The 9236-nt window shown below is 37.1% G+C and overlaps 2 pseudogenes; both read left to right on the forward strand.

Moving 5' to 3' along the window:
- On the forward strand, positions 687–1529 carry Gm7366 (predicted gene 7366; annotated as a pseudogene).
- On the forward strand, positions 3797–7054 carry Gm18238 (predicted gene, 18238; annotated as a pseudogene).

A 9236-nucleotide genomic window follows, 5' to 3' on the forward strand; every position in this document is an offset into this window, starting at 1 on the left:
ATCCAAGTCCTTTTAACAGCTACTATTGCAAACTGTTAACCATAAGTTGTTTAGGAAATACAAGTTAATAGTCAGTCAAACTCACAGTCATGTCAGATACTAGTCTATATTATCACAGAAATATGCATCCTAGCTTAAACAGATAATAAATATCTAAAACCACACAATGTTTGCTTGCTCAGATATGCTGTAAATATATAGATGTTTTTCATAAATCTCATACACTTACAGAATATGGCATTAAAGGAGATTATTATTATTATTATTATTATTATTATTACTGCTGTCATTATTATTAATTTATGGATTTATGGCTTTCTTCTTCTTCTTCTTCTTCTTCTTCTTCTTCTTCTTCTTCTTCTTCTTCTTCTTCTTCTTCTTCTTCTTCTTCTTCTTCTTCTTCTTCTTCTTCTTCTTTTTTTGGCACTGCGTCCTATCAGCTCCTGTCAGCATCACATTCCACTTGAAAGAAGATGATGAGCATCAAAGGACCTCCATTTCGAGTTGGCTTCATTTGTTGCAAACTTGCTACCACTTTCCCCAAATATGCCCTAACTTCATGTACAGACATAATGATGTCCAGAGTGGACAAAGTTAAACACAGGAACGTCTACTGCTATACTCTGTCAGTAACATGGTAAGCAACTTGTTCATAATTCCTGCTTCGCAAAAAAGTCTTTCAGGGTGTCTGGCTCCTGCTCTCATAGCCACTGCAGTACATTGAACTTCATAGAGACAGAGCCGGGGCAAGTGAGAGCCTGATGGTCACTGGGCAACTCTGTGCCTTGCGGAGGAAAATCAACTAAACATGGGCAAAGGAGATCCTAAGAAGCCAAGAGACAAAATGTCTTCATAAGCATTCTTTGTGTAAACCTGCCGGGAGTAGCACAAGAAGCACCGGATGTTTCTGTCAACTTCTCAGAGTTCTCTAAGAAGTGCTCAGAGAGGTGGAAGACCATGTCTGCTAAAGAAAAGAGGAAATCTGAAGATATGGCAAAGGCTGACAAGGCTCGTTATGAAAGAGAAATGAAAACCTACATCCCCACCCCCCAAAGGGGAGACCAAAAAGAAGTTCAAGGACCCCAATGCACCCAAGAGGCCTCGTTCGGCCTTCTTCTTGTTCTGTTCTGGGTACCGCCCCCAAATCAAAGGCAAGCATCCTGGCTTATCCATTGGTGATGTTGCAAAGAAACTAGGAGAGATGTGGAGCAACACTGCAACAGATGACAAGCAGCCCTATGAGAAGACGGCTGCCAAGCTGAAGAAGTATGAGAAGAACATTGCTGCCAACAGATAAAGGAAATCCTGATGCAGTGAAAAAGGGTGTGGTCAAAGCTGAAAAGAGCAAGAAAAAGAAGGAAGAGCAAGATGAGGAGGAGGAGGAAGATGGAGAGGATGAGGAAGAGGAGGAAGAAGAGGAAGATGAAGAAGAAGATGAAGAAGTTCTAGCAAAGTATTTTTTCTTTTCTATAAAGCATTTAACCTCCCTGTACACAACTCCTTTTAATGAGAAAAAAAAATTGAAATGTTTAAAAAAAAAAAGTCTTTCAGATATCCTTGCTAGAAGGCTGAAATGATGCTCAACTATTTTAGAATACTGACTTTCCAGGCAGCCAACTCTCTGGTATTTCTATAATTTTGGAAGTGCTTGCTACCACTTCCTACATACTCAGATAATATTTATTTCCTTCACAAGTCTCTGATGGGGTTGAAGAATAGATAGTTACAGTCTCCCAATTAAGCTTGAATTATTTACGATTTAAGAAGATGACTTAGGTCTAAAAGATATTTCTAGGTTGGAATGCAAGTTAGGATAAAATTAGAGTTTGGTACAAAACTTTGAATACACAGAGATAGTATATATAATATATAAATTTTTCCTTAATTGCCAAATACTATGGACTGGACATTGTAAATGTATATCATATAGTTTCATAATTGTATTCAACTTATATTTGAAAAAAGAGCCTTTTTTGGACTAAAAAGAGGAACTGTAGAGAGAATATCTTGTGTGTTGTATAAATACATCATCTCTAAATTAAAAAAGAAAAAACCTTTATCCTATAGGAAAAGGTAGAATAGAAGGTGGGACATCTGGGATGCAGAAACAATTTTGGGATAGAGTCAGGCAGAGAAGATTTGCTGGGAAGATGTGACAATACAGATACATGGTACGTGAGCACAGGTAGCCAGGGACACGAAAGGATGTAGATTAGAGTAACTAGGTTTTAATACATCAGGATCTAATCAGAGAAGAACCTAGTTATATGACCAAGATATTGGTAAATATATTTTGAGTCTGAGTCTTATTTCTGAGAGCATGGTGTTGGGAGGAAGAATCAGGACCAACTTTTATCCCAGTGAAATACAGCTAGAAGGCTGATGACACAAACATCATCACAACTGCTGGAGCTGGCTGGTGTATACACACCATGTTTCATCTAATCTTAACAGAGTTTAAAAATCCCACTTATATGAAGATCATGATTTAGTATATGGTGACTGTTTCTCCTCTCGCCCCCCCCCCAAATCTATTATTTTTAAAGAAAAACTTTCTATTTGACAGTTTAAGAAGTAGTGCATATCCTGAAAAGTAATTTTACTGGAACAATTGTTTCTTTCTTAAATCTCAGGACACTTGCTTAATGTTACGTGGAAGTTGGCAAAGCAGCACCTTGTGCTGTGAATAGAAATTTATGCTATTGGTGTAGCTGAAATACACATTTAAGAGAGTCATAATGTGGCAAAAATCCCTGACTCTTTCCCGTGTAATCCCCAAATTCATCGGCGCATGTGAGGTTGTAACAGCAGGTGTTTTCCATCCATTAAAGCATCGCTGTTCCAGTTAGGTCTAATTGGTCCTGGCATTGTTGTTATTAGATGTAATTTCCTCTACTGCCATTTGATATCCTACACAGAGAGGATCAGTCCAAGCAGATAACATAACACGTGTGTCTCTTTAACAACTGGTTTTTGGAGGCTGTTTGTTTCTACTTATATTGTGCTTTCCGGAACTGCAGTTCTGTACACTGCTGCACCAGAAAATTTCTGTGTGAAATATTATTCGTATGTTGAAGATTTACATGTTTGGTGAATGTACAAAAAAGCATTTATTATAACATCAAAGATACCAACAAGCACAAGTTGGCACACAGGAATAAATGCACAAAGCTGTCAATATCACTTGAGGTACATAAATTGATGATAAAATCGGAAGGGTTGCTTCAGTCTAACTATCTTGTGGGGTGACAAGTGTACACCTTCTTCATCTGTAGTATCCCTAACGTTTCAAGGAAAATTTCCTCTTGCTATTCTTGGGATAGATATAGACAATTCTAAACATTCCAAAAACGAGCAAGCTACCATGTCAAAATTTTCATGTAAATATGGAAGACACAAAATAATTTGTTTCTATTCATAAGGAGAATCTATTATAATTTGCTACATGGATTTTGTTCTCTTCTCAAAGAATACCATATGCTTTCATAGTTTCCATACAGTAAATAAATCAGGGATTGTTGCAACAATCTCCTTAAAAAAAAACTGGGACTAAAAATGCTTAAATAAATGACATCAATTCACACAGCATTATATGACAGAGCCAACTACCATCTAAGCCTCTAACACATAAATCCGTCATCTTCAAGTCACACAATCCACAAATGTCATTAATTAAAAAATGCAAAAGAACTTTAGTCTAAATCCAGAAGGGCTGAGAAGGATAAAGTGCAACACACACACACACACACACACACACACACACACACACACACACACACTGAGGACTATACAGCAGCAAGAATACTGTGACAATGTCAATTAATGTGCTTCTCAGAATCATGACTTTAGTCTTGGGTGTGAAAACACGTTTGGATCCTATTACTGCACATGTCCAGCATGATTTGTTATGCTTCTTGATGGAAAATTCATGCTATGAATTCATTTCCTGTCCAAGAAATGCAGCTGAATGCAACCATGGCTGTGTTCTGACATCAGATGGTCCCCTGTGTTTCTATCCCAAAGGGTTGAGACAGATGGAAAAGCATGTAATGATTGTTCATCACTTGCTAATAATGGATGCAGGATTTCTGTCATGCTCTCAGACCAGTTTCCTGGGTATGACCTACACATGGATCAAAAGGTCCATGTACTTTCAGGATATATATCCCAAGTAGCCTTGGAATGGATGGAGAGAGCTAATACATACACTTTCTTGTGACTAGGAAATATTCTCAACTTGTGGGCCTCAACCACATTAGAAGTTGTATACAGATACCCTGCATATCAGATATTTATATTACAATCCATCAAAGTAGGAAATTATACTTATGAAGGAGGAGCTAAATGATTTTATGGTTGGAATGTTATATCATGTGAACATTCCTTTGGCCTCAAATTAATAAGACCTGCTAAGCAGGAGGCAGGGTTTATTTTAGCATGTAGGTATGGCATGTACATAAAACTTTAGAGCTATATTTTCAGAAGGCTCGAGAAATGCTGTAGTATTAAAGGCACATTGCCATTTGTCTTTATGATACAGTGTTTAAGGTGCAACTTCAGATCTAAAAGGCAACGAGCCTTACGGAGAATGTAGTAGGTCATCTAACAGGGATTTTTGACACCAGGCATGATAATGGCCATGCAGAGTCCCACACTTTCTGGAATCCATGAATATAAATTGGCATTACATGTCAATATGTATTTTTCATATGCAAGTAAGAATGTCAAGTTGGGGTATTCATCAGGATTATACAGATAGGTTTAATCTAGTCTATAGACTGTTGAATACAGAATCTGTCTCTAATTTCAAGAGAAGATGTACTCACAAAAAAAAAAAAAAAAAGAATCAGAGAGATACAACATGGCTGGAATTGAAGACAGGAAAACCAAGAGTTTACATAAGAAAGAAAGTGTCTTAACTAACACAAATGAGAAAATAGACTCTCAACCAAAGCTTTTTTAGAAGACAATGTACATCTAAAAGCAACTTCATTTTAGCTCAGAAAAGGTCTTCTCATGCTTTCAAAATATAGAATTTATTTTAATAATTTTAATTTTATGTCTTCACACATTTATTATTACACAGTAGGAGAAAATAAATACTGGAACATGGTGTTTTTTGAAGCTAGTGTAGGAATGTATGGCATAAGTAGAGCATTTTCATTCTTGGGCCTAAGGACTCAACAGATCCAACAATGTTGTCATTGTCAGCAGCAGAGAGGATAACTGATGAGCCATTTGGGAACTCAGAAGAGAAGTGTGAATCAACAGGCAGAATTCTGGAAGCCTTTTTGTATTTTATCTTATTACAACTAGACTTTCATTACACATTTGGCCATTACACAACTGATTTCTTGACATTTTGAAAATGAGCTTCCAGTTATGTTCCTGGACTCTGTTAGAGATCAAAAACCTGACTTGGAGTATGTGACCTGTATATATCACAAATCTGACCTCCTATGACCGAGCTGTAATCTGATTCACCAATATCATAATATTCATAGTTCTCTAGTTTCACATGAAGTAAAATAATCAGAGTTCAAGGCAAGAAGAAATAAACATATATGTATACATATACATGTATTATCTTCTCGCTTTGTTCCATCACACAACCTGAATTGTACCTCTTGGTAAATCCAAATTATTAGTAATGAGTTGCAGTATTAGGGCAGTTGAGGACCACTGTGCTTGAACATGTGGTTGTGGACTGCATCAGGCAGTGAGTCTACTGGATAGACAGTGGGACAGTCTCTCATAAGAGTGATTTAAATAAAAAACATTATTAAATAATTATCAAGAAGACTATCTTCCAGCAGAAGGATTATTCTAGTTGGGTCCTGGGAAATATGTTTAGATTGAACGTTCTTTGGAACCATGATTGCTAGGTATGATCTTTTGAGGCACAGTGAAATAATAATCGACTATTTAACGTACATTTTTATTGACATGACACCAAGCAATCTCTTTTTAGAACTGCCAAAAGGTTGGGTCTAAATGCCAAAGACTTGCCTAAAACAATGTTGGTCACCCATTTGTTGTACTTGGGTTTGAAGATCACCTGTGGTTCCTGAATTAGTATATACTATTGGTAATAAGTGTGAACAATAATATTGGTTTTAAAAAAAAGGTATGTCTGAAGTAACATTCTCACATAATTGTTTGTGGTCCATCCACTGGCAAAGCAGGTCTTTGCTTACATAAAAAATGACTGCCCATGAAGCTTCAGAATTTCTAAATGTTTGTTTTAAAGATTCTATGAAATCTCAGATTGGGAACTATGTCTTGCTTTGATTGATTTTCAGATTCTAACTGGCAATAGCATTGATCTAAGTGAAGACATAACACCATTGGACAATGTAAGTAACAGTGGAGTACAATTTGGTGAGAAGTAGTTACCCAGGCTGGCCCCATTGTACAGTGGTTACCTCCTTCCTATGGTGTGTGCATGCACATTGCAGAAGCATGCAGCTATGCATGAAGTTGTGCCATTGGCTATGTTAGGGAGAGATGCCAGCACTGAGATTCGAGCTTGTGGGAGCTGTATCATGCTGGCCATGAGCAGGAAAGTGACAATACAATTGTGACTGTTGGTGTGTTCATTCGAATCCTGTTCTCCTTAGGGTTATGGGGGCTCTACTTCTACAGACTCAGAAGCAGATGTTGAAAACCCCAAAGAACTCACATGAGGGATCAAAGCAGATACCTGAACAGGAAGTCTGATGGTGGTGATGATAGGATGTCTTCTTTCCTACAGCCTCGGTTTGTATTATTAGAGGAACACCAAGACCCAAATAATGTGGTTTTCTGTGGCTTCCAAGAAAAACCAGAATGTATATGCTGGTCTGTCTTTCTCCCTGCAGTCTGCAGCAATAGATATAACTTTATTGAGGCAGAGTCTGATCCCTAGGTAATGGCAAGGAATTTACATCCCTAGGTTACCCTCTTACATGGACTAGCCTGTCTGTGGGAGCAGTGAGCTATATTCTTTGGTCAACTAACAGATCATTTCAACAAAGGGCTCCAGATCTACCCTTACCTAGCAGAGCCAATTGAGTAGAAGTGGAAGGAAAAGGAAAATACGAACAAACAAACCATGCCAATGGATAGGGTATTCTGTTTTGGGTCATAGAGCACTGCAAATCTGATAGCCCCAAAGATGGATCCATAGCTGTGGTGTTTCTGCTTCTTTCAATCAGCCTTACTGAGATTTTTCTGAAGAAAAGGGAGGAAAATTATTAAACACCAAAATCAAGAGTATTGTTAGGTATCTGCTACTGAATAGGGTTCCTTTTCTTGTTGCCTCAGAATAAATGGTTAAATCAGACAATCACACTGACTTTTGCATTGCAAATGAATGTATATGGTCTATGTAGGATGTTTAGCTCCGTCTCATGAAATGGATGGAACGTTACAACCTATTGTCGAGGTGCACCATAGGCATTTAGTGCATCATCATTTTGATCCACGCTCATAATTTTTTATTCTGAATCATGATAAACTAATAAAAAATAAATGTAACCTCGATTCTGATTTCTTTAGAACAAGATTGTTGTTCATTTACTTATATGCCTTAAAAAAAACCTTTGAATGAAAATATCTGATTTTAAAAACATGTCCTAAGAGATGTCAGTATTGCTCGATCATTATTGTCTTTCCTTCTTGCAATCTTTCCCAATGGAAATGCTCCATACTGGTATTTCCATAGAATTTTAAAGTATATTGTAAAATATGAGATTGTGAGAAATAAAACAGAAGGATTCTTCTCTGTTAGCCTTTATGTTGTATAAATGGACGTGACCACCTTTGACTCTTCACCAGAGCCAGACAGCCTCATGAGTTTGACGTTGCAGACACAAGCAGAGCTGGGCTAAGCATTTCCATTTACTATCTAATTTATTTCACAAACACACAAATTAATTGCTGTAGGGTTTGCTATAGCTATCCACTTCAGGAACATTTTTAATCACAGTGTTTTGTTTTGTTGCCCTATAAATCAGTAAGTTTCACCGATTTACAGGGTAGGTGCATTCATATATGTAGGCAGTCAAAAGAAAATTGGCATTCAGGGTAAAAGAATGGAGCTGAGGATAATTAATTGAGATTTTTGGTGATTTTGCTAAGTTGGCTATTCTGTTCCAAAGATAACAAAATGCATTTTGACTAATATGGTTATGTCTGTTGCTTTGGATACAACAATTATCCAGGTCAATGTTTAGCTTTGTAAAAAGGAAACCTGTAAACATAATAAAAATGAAAAGGACTGAAAAGGGCAGGGTTTGTTTTTCCTCAGAAACAGTCTGTTCTATGGTTACGATGTGGGTCTTGATACAGAAGCAGCTAAGAGCCTGGAAATGATATAATTGGGATATAATTGCTACTCTCAGGGAGCCTGCTTCACTACTACTGCTATTTGAATTGTACCATTTGAAGAATTAATGTGAGCACTTGTGGGGGGTAATTTAAATTCATGTGTTTTCTCCCAGTTGTAGACTGTGATGGATTCAGATTTGTTCCATAATTTAGTCTTTCATATAGAATGTTTAGTGGTATATTGACTTACAATATGAAAGAATAGTATGACAAAAATTAAATAAAACATGCCTTTGCTATAAAACACTAGAATAACTGTAAGAATACCCAGCTCTCCAAGAAGGATTAGTTTAGCATCTGAGGGAGCAAGGAGACATAGTCAGAGCAAAGCAGTCACAGTATCAACAACAAATTTGGTGCTGAAACCAACAAGATCTGTCTGTATTTTAGACTTTAGTATCCAGACTTAAGAATGCAGAAAAGTAAGGGAAAGTCTTGCATTACTGCCTTACATACTAAAAGTACTGAAATATATTAAATAAAAAAATAGAGAAAAAATGACATTTCTAGCCATGTGCTTTTGGTTCTAGTTTTATAGGAATGAATTTTCAGAAATAAGAACTCTAAATAGTCCAACGTGTAGTAAAAATCACACACACACACACACACACACACACACACACACACGAGTGGGGGGGTGGGGAGAGGGAGAGAGACAGAGAGACCGAGAGAGACAGAAAGACATACTATAGTACAAGTATTAAAATCACAGCAAATGGGTTTTTTACAAAGACCATGGTGTAAAGTCAACAATTTAGTTTCATTTCTTTTTAAAATTTTAATTAGGTATTTTCTTCATTTACATTTCCAGTGCTATCCCAAAAGTCCCTCATACGCCCCCCCCCACTCCCCTACCCACCCACTCC

This window comes from Mus musculus, chromosome 16 (genome assembly GCF_000001635.26).
Source record: "Mus musculus strain C57BL/6J chromosome 16, GRCm38.p6 C57BL/6J".
NCBI classification, from domain to species: Eukaryota; Metazoa; Chordata; class Mammalia; order Rodentia; family Muridae; genus Mus; species Mus musculus.